The sequence below is a fragment of the Erythrolamprus reginae genome, chromosome 1 (assembly GCF_031021105.1).
Source record: "Erythrolamprus reginae isolate rEryReg1 chromosome 1, rEryReg1.hap1, whole genome shotgun sequence".
Taxonomy (NCBI): domain Eukaryota; kingdom Metazoa; phylum Chordata; class Lepidosauria; order Squamata; family Dipsadidae; genus Erythrolamprus; species Erythrolamprus reginae.
The window spans coordinates 335,878,571-335,896,005 of record NC_091950.1 but is presented as its reverse complement, the minus strand read 5'-3'; the positions used below and the strand labels follow the sequence as shown (position 1 = coordinate 335,896,005).

The following is a 17,435-nucleotide window of genomic DNA, read 5'->3' as shown; positions in this document are numbered from 1 at the left end:
CCGATGCCACGAAGGGCTTTATAGGTCATAGCCAGCACTTTGAATTGTGACCGGAAACTGATCGGCAACCAATGCAGACTGTGGAGTGTTGGTGTAACATGGGCATACCTGGGAAAGCCCATTATTGCTCTCGCAGCTGCATTCTGCACAATCTGAAGTTTCCGAACACTCTTCAAAGGTAGCCCCACTATGCTATTTCTACTGCCATAAGCCTTCAATTATAGAGCCAAGTAAACACAGTGGCATTGTTCAGTCAGAAGTTAGAGAAAAAATACATGAGTTGCCTTATATTGTTTTTTCCCTGGTGATTTGAGATAGAGATCATTGAAACTTATTCACAAAACGGGAAACCAGGTTTATAGAATGAGGGGGGGGGGAGTCAAAAGGTGGCATATTATTCTCATACGCATTTTGCATTTAGTTTATATATCTTTGCTAATGGTAGCAACTGTGTTCAAGAACACTTGATAGATACAGGTCAAAGTCTGGTTTACAGATAGTAAATTGAGATTAAGGTGTTTTCTTCGGGGTAATCTATACAGCAACACGCTATTAACCAGTAACTACTTAAGAGTAGCTATGGCCATGAAATGGATTCAAGTGAAAGGCTAACGCCCTCTCATATTTCTAACTGTGGGGTATGTTTAATATTTTACTATTTCTGAAAAAGTGATACATATTATCAACCCATTCTGCAGCACAAATCGAATACCAAAGACAGTTTAAGGAAATTCAGTGCTCAGGCTGGCAATAATTAGTCCCAAGAGCATGCCGTAAAACTAATGGTTTGAATATGATGGCCTTTGTACTTTTAATGAAAGAGGTTTTGTTCTAAATTCCACACATGCAAAGTGGAATTCCACAAATTCCATGTCAGTCAGGCAGTCTAACCGAAACCAAACACAATCTGATTTGGAAAGGTGATAATTCGCAGTCAGCCAGTCCTCTACTTTCTTTTTTCCCCCCACTAAGAAAGGAGAGATAAAAAGAGCAGGGGTAGAACCATTTATCTACCTCAAACACAATGGAGAATTACAACTGCTACAGACATGCTACGTTTCCCCCACCACCTTACCTTCGTTTGTCATACTGGGTGGTGGAGTGCTTGACATAAACAAACTAAACAGGCGACAGGGCCTTGTGAGTGAACAAATTCTTGTGGTCTGTTGCTTAGCAACCTGGACTAGGCCATCCCTCTTGCATGTCTACAGATATTTGCTTCCCATTAGCTTCATATCAAAACAAGTGACCTTTACAACTTGGACCTATTCTGTGCACTCAACCATGCGTAGCTGAAAACATACACAGAATCTGAAAGTTACTTTAGCCATAAATCATGAAATAAAAACAATTCTACAAGTGACTGATGCCACGCAGGGCAACTGGGTGAAACCCCAGTTTGTTTGAAAAATATTCATTCCGATTTGAAGACATATAAACGTTCTTTTTCAGAACTAAAATTAGAGTTTATTTATTTATTATTTATTTATTTATTATTTAGATTTGTATGCCGCCCCTCTCCGCGAACTCGGGGCGGCTCACAACAAAAAAATATAAACAATCGTACAAATCCAAATAAATTCAATAAATTTAAGTATTTAAAATAGTTTTAAAAAGAACCCCACTATATTAACAAGCACACACACAAACATACCATACATAAATTGTACGTGGCCGGGGGAGGTGTTTCAGTTCCCCCATGCCTGACGACAAAGGTGGGTTTTAAGAGCTTTACGGAAGGCAGGGAGAGTAGGGGCAGTTCTAATCTCCGGGGGGAGTTGGTTCCAGAGGGCCGGGGCCGCCACAGAGAAGGCTCTTCCCCTGGGGCCCGCCAACCGACATTGTTTAGTTGACGGGACCCGGAGAAGGCCCACTCTGTGGGACCTAATCGGTCGCTGGGATTCGTGCGGCAGAAGGCGGTCTCGGAGATATTCTGGTCCGATGCCATGAAGGGCTTTAAAGGTCATAACCAACACTTTGAATTGTGACCGGAAATTGATCGGCAGCCAATGCAGACTGCGGAGTGATGGTGAAACATGGGCATACCTAGGTAAGCCCATGACTGCTCTCGCAGCTGCATTCTGCACGATCTGAAGTTTCCGAGCACTTTTCAAAGGTAGCCCCATGTAGAGAGCGTTACAGTAGTCGAATCTCGAGGTGATGAGGGCGTGAGTGACTGTGAGCAATGAATCCCGGTCCAGATAGGGCCGCAACTGGTGCACCAGGCGAACCTGGGCAAACGCCCCCCTCGCCACAGCTGAGAGATGGTTTTCTAATGTGAGCTGTGGATCGAGGAGGACGCCCAAGTTGCGGACCCTCTCTGAGGGGGTCAATAATTCCCCCCCCCCCCAGGGTAATGGACGGACAGATGGAATTGTCCTTGGGAGGCAAAACCCACAGCCACTCCGTCTTATCCGGGTTGAGCTTGAGTCTGTTGACACCCATCCAGGTCCCAACAGCCTCCAGGCACCGGCACATCACTTCCACCGCTTCGTTGACTGGGCATGGGGTGGAGATGTAAAGCTGGGTATCATCGGCATATTGATGATACCTCACCCCATGTCCTTGGATGATCTCACCCAGCGGTTTCATGTAGATGTTAAATAGCAAGGGGGAGAGGACCGACCCCTGAGGCACCCCACAAGGGAGAGACCTCGGAGCCGACCTCTGACCCCCCACTAACACCGACTGCGACCGGCCAGAGAGGTAGGAGGAGAACCACTGAAGAACAGTGCCTCCCACCCCCAGCCCCTCCAACCGGTGCAGAAGGATACCATGGTCGATGGTATCGAAAGCCGCTGAGAGATCGAGGAGCACCAGGACAGAGGATAAACCCCTGTCCCGGGCCCGCCAGAGATCATCCATCAAAGCGACCAAAGCGGTTTCCGTGCTGTAACCGGGCCTGAAACCCGACTGCTGGGGACCTAGATAATCAGCTTCTTCCAAGGACCACTGGAGCTGGAGCGCCACCACCTTCTCGACAACCTTCCCCATAAAGGGAAGGTTGGAGACTGGACGATAGTTGTTAAGTACGGCTGGGTCCAGGGAGGGCTTCTTGAGGAGGGGGCGCACAAGCGCTTCTTTATAGAGTGATGGAAAAACTCCCCTCCCCAAGGAAGCGTTGGTAATCTCCTGGGCCCAGCTCCGTGTCACCTCCCTGCTGGCCGAGACCAACCAGGAGGGACACGGATCCAGTAGACAGGTGGCAGAACTCACAGCTCCAATGGCCTTGTCCACTTCATCAGGTGTCACCAGATCAAACTCTTCCCAGACAGGTGGACAAGTACGTGCCCCAGTCACCTCAACTGACTCGTTGTCAGTCGACTCTGTTTTACAATTGGAGTCGAGGTCGGCCCGGATCTGAGCGACTTTATCAGCGAAAAACGTGTTAAACTCCTCGGCACTACTCTGCAAGGGCTCCCCAACTCCCCCCTGGTTAAGAAGGGAGCGGGTCACCCTAAACAGAGCGGCCGGGCGGGATTCCGCTGATGCAATCAAGGCGGCATGGTACGCGCATCTTGCCGCCTTGAGCGTCACTTTGTAAGTCTTAATAAAAGCTCTTACAAGTGTTCGATCAGATTCAGACCTACTCTTCCTCCATCGCTTCTCTAGACGTCTCTTTTGGCGTTTCAACTCCCGGAGCTCCTCGTTGAACCATGGGGCTCTACGGGGTCTAGCGCCACGGAGAGGTCGCAAAGGCGCAATCCGGTCAAGAGCCTCCGCAGCAGCCGTATTCCAGGCCTCCGCAAGAGACTCCGCCGAACTGTGGATGAGTGCCTCTGGAATAACCCCAAGCGCCGTCTGAAAGCCCTCTGGGTCCATCAGGCGTCTGGGGCGGAACATCTTCATTGGTTCCGCCTCCCTGCGGGGAAGGATTGGAGCCAGGAAGTCAAGCCGTAGTAGGAAATGGTCTGACCATGACAAAGGCAATGCTTCTAAGCCCCTTAGTCTCAGACCATTACTCAATTGCTCGGAAAGGAATACCATGTCAGGTGCGTGCCCTCCCTCGTGAGTCGGACCCTGTACTACTTGAGTCAGGTCCATGGCTGTCATGGTGGCCATGAACTCCTGTGCCAACCCAGAGGTTTCGCCGAGTGACGGCAGGTTGAAGTCCCCCAGGACAATGAGTCCGGGGAACTCCACCGCCAACTCGGCTACCTCCTCGAGTAGCACAGGCAGGGCTTTTGACACGCAGCTGGGAGGCAGGTACGTGAGAAATAAGCCCACCTGAACCCCTAAGTCCAACTTCAGCAAGAGAGACTCGCAACCCGCAATTTCCGGAGCAATGAGCCTACGCAGGCAAAGGCTCTCCCTGGCTATAATAGCCACTCCTCCCCCCCTTCCCTGGGGTCGAGGTTGATGCCATATCTGAAACCCGGCTGGGCAAATTTCAGAGAGAGGAACACCTCCCTCCGGGCCCAGCCAGGTTTCAGTAATACAAGCCAGGTCGGCCTCCTCATCCAGGATCAGGTCCCAGATGAGGAGAGCTTTATTTACCACCGACCTGGCATTAAGAGTTGAATTCAATCGGTCAGTTCATGGGATGGGGTCAAGAAAAAAAGCAAGCTTCCATTTCCTCTGCAGTCTCCAGGCATCTTAATGTCTGTTCTAAGGTAGAGCCCTCAGATATATATGCTAGTCGTTCCCGACTCTAGGGGGCAGTACACATCCCCATTTCAAAGCCAAAGAGCCAGTGCTGTCTGATGATGATTCTGTGATCATATATATATATATACCAGGGTGATCCGACATAAAAAACAAACAAACAAAACAAAAACACACACACACACACACAAGCCTTCCCTTAACACTTTAAACCTCTAAATTGCAATTTTCCATTCCCTTAGCAACCATTCAGATTATTACTCACCATGTTTATTTATTAAAGTTTATTAAAAAAATATTTATTAAAGGCAGACAAAAGTTTGGTCATGACATATGACGTCATCGGGTGGGAAAAACCGTGGTATAGGGAAAAAACCCGCAAAGTATTTTTTAATTAATATTTTTGAAAAACCGTGGTATATATGTGTGTGTGTGTGTGTATGTGTGTGTGTTTTTGTAGATTTTATATATATATTATATATATAAATATATAATATATAATATATATAATATATAATATATATTATTTATATATTATTTATTTATTTATTTATTTATTTATTTATTTATTTATTTTATTCGATTTTTATGCCGCCCTTCTCCTTAGACTCAGGGCGGCTTGCCACATGTTAGCAACAGCACTTTTTAACAGAGCCAGCATATTGCCCCCACAATCCGAGTCCTCATTTTACTCACCTCGAAAGGATGGAAGGCTGAGTCAACCTTGAGCCGGTGATGAGATTTGAACCGCTGACCTACAGATCTACAGTCAGCTTCAGTGGCCTGCAATACAGCACTCTACCTGCTGCACCACCCCGGTGCATATGGCCGGCATGACTAAACACCAAAGGAGCATGGAACACTACTTCAGCTTCAACCACAACAACACAAGAGCACACAACAGATTTAAACGTAATATTAACTACTCCAAACCTGACTGTAAAAAATACGACTTCAGTAACTGAGTTGTCGAAGCATTGAACTCATTACCAGACTCCATGGTGTCATCCCCAAACCCCCAACACTTTATTTATTTATTTTATTTTAGTTATTATTTAGATTTGTATGCCGCCCCTCTCCGAAGACTTTACCCTTAGATTATCCACGGTTGACCTATCCAGATTCCTAAGAGGTCAGTAAGGGGTGTGGATAAGTGCACTAGAGTGCCTTCCGTCCCCTGTCCTATTGCTCTCCTATACTGTATCTCCTATACCTTTCTTCTATTCCTATATCTCTTCTTCTGTTCTTTCATTGGTATGTTTTATTCCTATATCTTCTCTTCTATTCTATATTTTACTATGAGTATATCCTCTATAACCTTCATTATGTATTTTACTGTGTATACCCACTAAAACCCTCATTGTGTATTGGACAAAATAAATTAAATAAATAATTCCCAGATGTTTCCCGAACTGCCGATTTCCCTGATAATTTCTTTTTTCCCTGTTTTCCAGGTTTGCTGGACACCCTGAAGGAAGGAGGCATCATTTCAAAAAGTGCTGTGGTTTGATCATAATTCAACCTTACATCAAGCTTATTAACCTTTTAGATATTTAAATTTGTAAAATCAGCATAAATATATATTTAGGCTGTACCTATGTAAGCTCCATTGAACTCAATGAGTTTAAAATCTATTTAACACCTGAGTGTGTGACAAGTTACACTGCACCTTTCTAAATATTACAAGTTTGAAATCTTACCCGTTTTAAATTCTACCAGTTTTACATCTTGACATGATGATTGGTTTATCCAAAGAGGAGAAGACAATAGATGACTGAAGATACATATTACTCCTAGAGATTCATTTCAGGCAAATGACTTGTTATCCAACAATACAATGGTAGGTAATCGCCATCCTCAGTACTAAAAATACAGCATACAAAGTACAAAATCCAAATGATATACTCACTGTGGAAGTAAATATCTTTAATCTGATTATCTGCATTGAAACTGGCCTTGGGGAGGTAGCTTATTGGGACACAGAGGAGGATGCAAGATAATACTATATCACTGATAAGGTTAGAATGCTTCCTTCGCAATTATCAAGGATTTCAATTCTTTTTTCCCTATATTCAGAATCCTGAAGCCAACTTAATTCCACTGCTCTTGGCACAAAGAGCAGACATGTTAATCTATTATGTCGAAATTAACAGTATGTCCTCTGGCACTTTTTATTTAAAAAATCAAATTTTCTGTGGTTTTGGATTAGACTTGATGTGTTTCATTTTATATTTGTAGTCCACCCAACCCTGCAACAAACCTAAAAGTCTCCCTGTGCCACAAGAATAATGTCTAAATATTAATTAAATGCAATTCAATTTGGCCTCTTAAAAAGACAAGAGGCTTTTAACATTTAGAATCTGAGCCATTTCCTTCCTGTCCAATTTGAAAGGGGATAAAATGGCTCCAGAAAATTATCAATGCTTCAGGAAGAGGTGCTGCCAGCAACTTTAAAATAGGCTGTGGTATATCTCCACTTTCACAGGCCCTATCTAACCCAGAAGTAACTATAACTCTGTCTCTAAACTTTTGTTTTCAGGATAAAGGTTATGGAAATTCTGGTCACTGACAGCCATGGAGAAGTCTAGAGATAGGAGGCTATCTGAAACTGTTTCAGTCAAAGTTCAGGTTGTTTTATGAATAAAAATGGCAAATGCTTCCTCAGCTCTCAGTGGCTTTTAGCACCATCAACCATGATATCCCTTTGGGACCAGCTAAGAGAAGTCTAGTACTGTATTACAATTATTCCACTCTTTCCTTAGCTGGCATTTCCACTTGATATAAGGGAAGGAGACAACTACTCCTTTGGGGGAGGTGGGAACAGGACTTGGTATTTTTTCTGTTGCTTTTAATATCAACATGAAGCTCCTGCTCCAGGTTATTCACTAGTCCAGAGTGTGATATCATTGGGATTTTTTTTCCTTTATTCCTTATCGGCCCATTTTTCATCATTCATCCATGCACAATCTTATATCTATAAGCAAAATGTTCTTCACTCACAAGGTACATCCGATCTTCAATCTACTATATAAACACGGCCAAACATCTGTCTACCAAGCATCTACTACTCTTTCAGTAAAATAATATTTTCTCACATTGCTTCTGATCTTTCCCCCAACTAACCTCAGAAAGTCATCAGTATCACATCGTTATTGCTACCAGAAAATGCTGCATGTGACATGGGTAAGTCTGATAACCTAATTACCTTTTCCCATTTTATAATAAAGTATTACTGTCAGAATTCAGGAAGATTTTGTATTTCAACTCAGTCAATCATTTGGCTTATTTCATTTATTGATGTATAAATATATTTATTTAGAATGAAATGGAGTGGACTTGGGGGATGTGCACGAATAAAAACAAATCTGTACAATCAATAAAATTCAAACCTTGAGTCAGTAGACATGAATAAACCATCAAAATCCATGTATCTTTGGGGACAGGGTCCCAACAAGCCCACCCTCAAATGACAGTACTGATGGGCAAATTCATTTATGACATATCCCATTGCTGTAAAGAGATATAATCATAATGAGCAGCACTTGGGCTTGGAAGACTACTGGCAACAATAGAATGGTTTTAGGATTATTGTTCATCATCAAAAAGAGCCAAACTATTAATCCCAATTAAATGTCTATTAATATCTATGCACAAATGCCAAAGTATATGACAAAGAATCACACTGTTAGCAATACATAATATTGTTTATCTTTTTCAAATTATCAAGTACAGCCTACATTACATTTAAAACCTTTCAATACACAAACCACTATTTAATTTAACTGTTTAACTTTTCTTGGTTATGCTAAGTAGGATTTTCCTATTTCTGCTGATGGAGAACATTGGATTCCACTCCTTCCATATCATAAATAATAATTGAGGAGGAAACATAAAAGATAAACAGTTTACAAAAGAGAAGTAAGGTATAGAGTGCTTGAATACCATTTAAAATATTGTAAGTACTGTATTAGAAATATTTTTAACATAGTAGGTACATGACTAATGTAAATCTTCAGAAGGGACAATGTAGAAAACATGTTTGGTATTGTCCTTCCTTCAAACCTATATTTTGTTCCAGGTCAGGTTGACATCTGGACTTCACAAAAATTGTCAATAATTTCTACCCAAATATTTACCTATGGCTTACACTTAAGGCTACTCCTCACTGAAGGCATGTTTACCACCATTTAAAATCTACAACTCTCAAATAAAGCTAATCCTATTTTAAAAGCATGTGCCAATTAAAGGTAGGGTGTGTTTAACCACTACTCACATCACAGTCTAATAACTCTTCTAGGACATGCCTAGTCATATTTTTAGAAATCTATCTAATCTTCATTAAGGTTGATTATGGAACATCAGGTAGGTGTGGGTTAGAAATATTCAAAGCAAGTTGTTAAAATTTTAAAAATACCTTAATTTGGTTGGATTCATGACATAAAACAATGGATTTTGGATAAATCAAAGTCTTTGACTATTAGATCTCAGAAAGAAAAGCATCTATTTGTCTCTGTTTTTAAATAATCTCTTGCTCATAATACATGAGATTTTTCTGCTTTGCAGAAAAAGCATCCAGATTTACTAATTTAGCATACTTCTTAGGAAAGTATGAGTTACAACTAACACATGTCCCACTGGTCAAGATCAGCTGACATACTTTAAGGGTGGCACTCCTATTTTATGCCTTTGATTAAAGAAAGGCCTGGTGACCCTGTTATAAATTCACTCCCTGAAAAGTTAGGTTATTAACAATAGCCTTATACAGAATGTTTCCAAGTTGTTTCATTTCTTGAATAACAAGTTACAGAACTGCTGCAATGTTTTGGAGGAAGCAAAGAGAGGGCTAGCTTATCAGGCTTGAGTTAAAAGCACACCTGCAAAAACAAACATTTCATTAGCAGTGAAAAGAACAAAGCAAAGCTGTTCTGCCAATATTGGCACGTCTGCCATTGAATGGGAGCTCCCAAATTAGCTAAGGAAAGAGCCCCTTACCTATGCACTTTGGAGCTCTGTTATCACAATATGTGTATGATTTCCCAGCAATTTCCCAGGCTTATAAAAAGACAGAAAAAAATAATTCTAAAAAGAAGCATTATTTAAATTAACATTTATTTTGCCAGGTATTTATGTTTGGAACGTAAACACCGTATTGCAGAAAGAAATCAGTTACGGAGCTTCCTTCCTTCCCCTCCCCCCCCCCATTCCTTAAATTTATTGGTTCTCCCCATCTTATCCTCATAGGCTCCCCCCCATCTTACCATCTTATTGAGGAGCTTAAAGTAATAAAAATACATCTATGCATATACAATTATTTTATTAATTAGATTTGTATGCCGCCCCTCTCCGAGGACTTGGAGCGGCATAACATAATTAAACATAACTAACATAATGAAAATAAAACATTAAAATCTAAGGACACGTGGTAAGGACAGGGGAAGAGTGGGGGAAGTGGGATCTGTTGTTACTCAATCAACCACCTCCACTGTGCTATTTCCCCACTGGAGGACCAGGCCAACTGACAGAGTCAGATCTTTAGGCCTTTATGAAAGGATAGAAGGGTTGTGGCCAACCTCACATTGGAAGATACGGTGTTCCAGAGGGTAGGAGCAACAGCAGAGAACACCCTGCTCCTGCACCCTGCCAGCCAGAATAATCGGGCAGATGGAACCTGTGGGATGCCTCTTTGGTCAGGACTGGGGGGAGATGGACTAATCCCAGTGGAATGAGATGGTCCCTCAAGTATCCTAGCCCCTCAAAATTGCTTCTGCCACCACACTCTGCACCAGCAGTATTTTCCACATGCTTTTCCAAGGCACTTTATTATTTTAAAATAAATAAATAAAATAAATCCAACAATAAACTTATTTTCCTCTTTTGGACAGCTTAGAGAATATTTAGAATGAGATAGTTGTCAACTTTTTTATTTTGAAAGTGTAAAATGACAGATATGTACAATACGTGTTTGTCCACCACTAACCCATTTTAGATCAATAGCGATGAATCTGTTAATATTGTTTTGGACATGGTGGGGTGGTATTTAAAGATATCGGCATAGAGTTGAATTATATACCAGGAACTGGGGATTTACCAATGCATGAAAAACTTTGATTTATCAAGCAAGGAATACAGAAAAACAAAAACAGCCTATTATGATTCAGTCTTGTACTGAAGTCACTGCTTATGAATTGTCCGCTTGTCAATGTAATAGAAAGACTCCTCAACATGATTCCATGTTTTGTCTCATTTATTAATTAATTTATTCATTAAATTTATATGCCCATTTCACTTTGGAAAGTGCCTCTGCGGAGCTTTGCTGTTATTATTTTCTGCAATTTAAGTCAATTTTAACTATTGAAAAATTGCCTCGACTAGACCCTGCAGTTTTGTTGGCAACATTATAGATGTTATTTGCCCTTGTCTACATTTTAGTGATGAGAGACAATGACTGGCCCAAGGTTATCCTGCTGGCCTTGTGCCTAAACTCACAATCTCCCATTTTCTAGCCCGGTATCTTAACAATTAAACTAAATTGGTTGGCTTATTACTCCATGTGGTCTATGTTTAATGTTGCATTTAAATCAGGGTTGCTTTCTGTATATCTGTATGTACATTTTCCCCCCTTTGATTTCTGTTTCTCTTACTGTTTGTTTCAGTTTCTTGTATACAATCATATCTTGCTACTAGACTATTTTGAAACTCATTGAATTTTGATGAGAAAATTTTATCCAGGTACTCGTCATTTGTTTGGTACTCAACACGCAGGCTAGAACTTGTCAGTGTCAGTTTCCTCGTGATTGTCCGCCCTTTCTAGCCAAGACCAATGGTCACGTTAGTTATGTGGTTTCTGTGTGTACAAATCCCTTCTTCAGCTGCTTAGCATTTGTTGTCATTTTGTGTTTTTTTGCACATTTTTTCTCCTCAGTATAGGTAAAGTTAAGTTTTTATTTTATTTACCATATTTTTCCATGTATAAGATAATACTTTTTTAAAAAAAATATTTACCTAAAAATGGAGGGGCATCTTATACACGGGGGCCCGAGAGGAGAACCGTAGGCTTTCTATACATGGGGACATCTTATAGATGGAAAAATATGGTAATCTAAGTATTTGTTAATTTTTAGGTTTATTTCTCCTGTAAAGTAATGATGTACAATCCTATCTTTTTACATATTACCTTAAAATGTGCATTGTTTTTTGTTTGGGAATGCATTAAATTTATTTATATTATTCCTTATGGAAAAAATGTATTCGCTATTCATCGCGCCCCCTGGAACCAATTAATGCTGAGTACAGAGGTATCACTGTATTTTCTTTTTTTTACATTTTTGTCTCTTAAAGTCAGTGAAAAGTCAAATATCGAAGATGTCAGTGAAAAACTCACACAAAAGAATCTACGTACTATTTATGCAGCCTAGGGAAATCTGGGAATAACTGTTGTAATTAGTCCTACTCTGCACATCAGGCACAGAATCCATACATCACCAGGACCTTAATGCTTATCCTTAAAAATGCAGAGATAAAAAATATTAAGTTTTGGACTTGTGTATGAGGTATGAGAGTCTAGAGAGGGCCAGGTGTACAAAGTGAAATGAAAAGTAAGCACATTCATTCATTCTCAGCAAATGTATCTAGAATGACTACCACGAAGAAACAAACCTGTCATTGCTGCAAACTATGAAAGAGATCTTACCCAAGAATAGTTTAATAAAGTTCCCGTTGTTGTACGACAAGCCTGTACATAAAATAGCAAATGGCGCTAAAGAAATAAAAAGCCTGGTTGCTTGAATAAAGCAGCAACATGAAAATTGCTGCTTTTTTGGAGATACAGAAGATGGCGTGCCTCTGCTTGTAGCATATCCAGGTTATTAAATATTCTAGCCATGCTGTTTTAAAGAAATACACGTTCCCTTATGTGTAACATTTGGATGTGCATCTCTTAACTTTTTGAATAAAAGTTTGGTTGATGCGCTACTGAAATTGATTGATTGATTGATTGGATTTATATGCTGCTCTTCTCCGAAGATTCAGGGTGGCTCACAACATATAAAATAATACAAACGACAATTCTGAAGCCCAATTATAAAACGTTATAAAATTTAAAACCAATCTAAAAACCCAGATCATAAAATCATGAAACCACATTCATTCACATCTCAATCATATTGAGGGCCGGAGCAAATGTTAAAACTCAACGACCCCATGAATGAAATGAATTTTCATTTTAATAGTTAAAATAAAACAAGTCAATAGATTTTACAGTTTCCCTTTTGTCGGTGCATCTGATAATGACATGTAAAAAAAAAGAGTAAAATGTATCATTGACTTTTATACGGAAGTACAAGTTGTCCTTGACTTACAATCACAAGGGAGTCCCAAGTTTTCCTTTGCTAAGCAAGGCAGTTGTCAAGTGAGCATTGTTCCATTTTATGATCATTTTTGCCATTTTTGTTAAGGAAACAGCTGCAGTTGAATCATGCAGTTGTTAAGTGAATGTGACTTCCCCCATGGACCTTGCTTTCTGGGAAGCTTACAAATGGTGATCACATGACACAGGGACAGTGCAAATGTCACAAATACACACCAGTTGCCTTGTGATTTTGATCATGTGGCCACTGGGGTGCTGCAACGATCGTAAGTGTGAAAATCAGTCAAACTTCAATTTTTTGCGTGCTTTTTTTTTTGGTAGCTTCAGATAATCACTAAACAAAATGGTTGCAGTTCAAGGGATACACATACCTACCTAAGATCCAGAGGATAAATACCTTTATTGTTACAGCAGTACCTCTTCTGCAATATTCAGAGTCTTTTTTTTTTCCTTCATAGTAATTCATTTTAAATTGAAACTTTATTCTTTTGGCTTTTGTCCTGCTTTAAAGCTGGCATAAGTGGCATGCATTCCAATTTAATAACAATTACTTGGAAAAGCAGGGGAACTTGTATTTCATGTCCATAGAAAATTAAAAGAACATCATGTTCTTCTGTATAAACCACCCAACAGTTAAAATCCTAAAGGTTGACTTCACTGAAATTGCCAATTTAATTTTTATTTCTAAGTAACTTTTTATACTATGTCTATCCCACCCTCTATTGCTTTGCATCAATCAGGCTGGCTTATACTTGACAATTGAGAAGACATGGTCTGTCCTGTTTTGGTTTAGTTTGGGTTGTTTGTTAAGCAAAGGCTAACCAGAACAGACAAGTTATATTCACACAGTTTAAAATCCTGTTTGGTGATTGCGGTGATGATTGTCCTAGCACATCATGACAGAAATGTTTTCTGACATCCACAATTAATTGAATTGGAACTGGTTCACCTCTTAATGATTTAACAACTACGTATTTGTTTCGTTACTAAATAAAATGACTTGCCACACAATTGTTTAATGAACTCTGATGTGAAAAAAGAAATGAGAATTATAACGTTGGCATGTATAGTCTAGAAACTAAACCTATATCTCTGAGATGTGATTACGGTGTACAAAGACTACTTAGAAAATATGTGAATTCTTTTTCTGAAAATAATAATTTAAACAAATCTTTCTGGCAATAATTTAAATTATTGAATTTGAGACTTCCTGACAATGGTTTGAAATGAGAAATTAGCAAAATATCAATATAGCTCATTTTTCTTGAACAGTATCTCAGTTCACATGAAATCGAAAACATAAATCTGAAGTAGACATCTTTTATCAAGCTTTCTCCTAATCTTGTGCCCTTTGAAGGCATCAAATTGTGAAGGATGCATTATTCATCATTAACTCTTTTTAGTTAATCAGCTATACTAGAGGTCTTTAAATTTGACAATTTTAAGACATGTGGACTTCAGCTTCCAGAACTCTGTGAGTTGAAGTCCATAAGTCTTAAAGTTGCCAAGTTTGAGAACCCCCAAACAAAGTATACAAATACAAGAGCATTCAGGCTCAAACACCAAGGACCTAGCACTGATAACACATAAGAATTTGACAGCTTCTTCCCTAATTTTTAAATTAAAGCTCACTGTGACATAATAAACAGATGATCATTGCAATAATTTTTATCCAGTTCTGACAGAAACTGAAATACTTTCTTCTTTATAAAAAAATGCAGTAAAATAGTAGAACATTATAAATTCATAATATATATGAATAGTATTTGTGGTAACTGGACAGCATTAAAACCTTTTCCCAGTGGTACCACAGGAAAAACGGAGGTTAATTTTGCCAACAAAGAATTCTTCTATATGTTGGCATTCAACAGAGAATTTAAAAAAAAAAACCTAACTGAGAAACAGGTATGAACAAGACAAAAGACTAGTTTCACTAATGTTCCCTATTATATTCTATTAATTTTGAGTTTGGATCTTGCATACTCTGATCTCTATCCAATTGCATGAATTCCTTTCTCTCCCCTGTAATCTGAAAGATCTCAAGAGAGTTTAGAACAGCAATGGACTGGAGCAACTTTAAGATGTGTTGATTTCAACTTCCAGAATTCTCCAGTCAACAACACATATTTAGGTTGCTGAGTTTGAGAACCGTTGATTTACGTAACATTCAAATATTTTCGTCCCACAACAAAAGTGCTGTGATGTAGATTGGGCTCAAAAAGAGCAGCCAAACTAAAGCTACATAATATGTTCCAGGGCTGAGTGGTAGGATTTGAACCTTTACCTCCCACACTTGCTATGGTGGCAGACTTTGCACCATGAAATTTAACACCTGACGTTGAATAATGTCAGAATAAAGGGAAGCATCATGGGGAAATAGCAGGAGGGGATATGCTTTGAGATCCTATTCATGCTTTATTTATGGAGCAACTGAGGATACAGCACACAATCCTCTTTTCCAATTATTATTATTGTTGTTGTTGTTGTTGTTGTTGTTGTTGTTGTATGCTGCCCCTCTCCGAAGACTTGGAGTGGCTCACAGGATACAATATAAAACAGTGAATACAAAAACAAATCTAATTAATTAAAAAAAACCTACGTAAGCTAAAAAAAACCAATATAGAGAAGCAATAGAGAAGCATCTGCATTCTCTACACACCAATTTAAGTACCACAGAGGCTGCAGGTTTGATTTCATTATAAAACTTTTTGGAGTGAAGTTTAAGACAAACCGTATAGGCTTTGACTAAACTTTTAGCAGATTGGGAGTGCTACAGTACATTTCATTGAATATATTCCATTCCCATAATTGCATTACATTTAGACATACAGTGGTACCTCTACTTACGAACTTAATTCATTCCGTGACCAGGTTCTTAAGCAGAAAAGTTTGTAAGAAGAAGCAATTTTTCCCATAGGAATCAATGTAAAAGCAAATAATGCATGCGATTGGGGAAACCACAGGGAGGGTGGAGGCCCTGTTTCCTCCCAGGAGATTCCTAGAGAAGCCCCATGGAGGCTTCTCTCTGCCTTTTCTGACTCTGTTTCCTTTCAGGAGATTCCTAGAGAGTCCCCACAGAGGCTTCTCCCCGCCTTTTCCGGCCCTGTTTCCTCCCAGGAGATTCCTAGAGAGGCCCCACGGAGGTCTTTTCCGGTTACAGTTTCGAAGGCTTGGATAAGTGGAAAATGGTTCTTGAGAAGAGGCAAAAAAATCTTATCTAGAAAAGTTCGTAAGTAGAGCCGTTTGTAGGTAAAGGTACCACTGTATTTCACTCATGGCCTATGGCAGGGATGGTAGTCAAGTTGAAGATACACAGCATAGTATGTATTTGTTAGATTTATATCCTGCCTTTTCTCCAGGAGTTCAAGGTGAAGTATACTCTATTTCCTCCTATTCAGCAATATCCTTAGGAAACCAATTGACAAGTGACATCATCATGCCGCAGCTTACATACTTGTGTCAGATGCCAGGTTTCAAGTTGCATTCAAAGGTCTGACAAAGGTATGTAAGTCATGTCGTACAAACAGAGCTAAATACTAATTCTAAGCACCTTACAATGTGGATTTTAACCACTTTAAAGTTTTTACAGAACCAGAATACAATGTTTTCTACTTTACTAAAATTGGGACTATAACATCTAATAAACAAGAGAGTTTTGTATTTATAGCTATGAATTGCATCCAGTGATCTGCTCTAAGATAAAATGCAGTTTAATTTTCATTTACTATGTTATAGAAGGCTAATCAACTATGTTTTATATAAGACTGAATCTAAATTTGAATTCAACTCAGTACAGTATAAACATAAAATCCCAATTTTTCATATTGGCTGATCAACAATATAGATTTTGTTCATCAATACATTTTGCTTTTCTGTCTGCTTTATATCTGTCAAAATCTGTCTCCTTTAGAGAAGATTCAACAGGTGTGAGATTAACTAATGAACAGTAAATTGCCCAGAATTACTTAGTAAAATGGGCTTTGCCTTGATCAGGATTATGCCATTCACTCATAGTTCAATTCAATTCAATTCAATTTATTAGATTTGTATGCCACCCCTCTCTGTAGACTCGGGGCGGCTCACAACAATAATAACACAATATAAAACAAATCTAATAATTAAAAATCATTTTAAAAACCCTTTATTAAAAAGAAAACATACACACAAGCATACCATGCATAAACTGTATAGGCCCAGGGGAGATGTCTTAGTTTCCCCATGCCTGGTGGCAGAGGTGGGTTTTAAGAAGTTTAAGAAAGACAAGGAGGGTGGGGGCAATTCTAATCTCCGGGGGGGAGCTGGTTCCAGAGGGTCGGGGCCACCACAGAGAAGGCTCTTCCTCTGGGTCCTGCCAGATGACATTGTTTAGTTGACGGGACCCGGAGAAGGCCAACTCTGTGGAACCTAACTGGTCACTGGGATTCGTGCAGCAAAAGGCGGTCCTGGAGATATTCTGGTCCGATGC

General features: G+C 39.6%; 1 protein-coding gene across 1 annotated transcript in view; it reads right to left on the bottom strand.

The window, feature by feature from the left end:
• MAP3K21 (mitogen-activated protein kinase kinase kinase 21) overlaps nucleotides 1-17,435 on the bottom strand; it is a 52,783-nt gene that overhangs the window by 30,534 nt on the left and 4,814 nt on the right.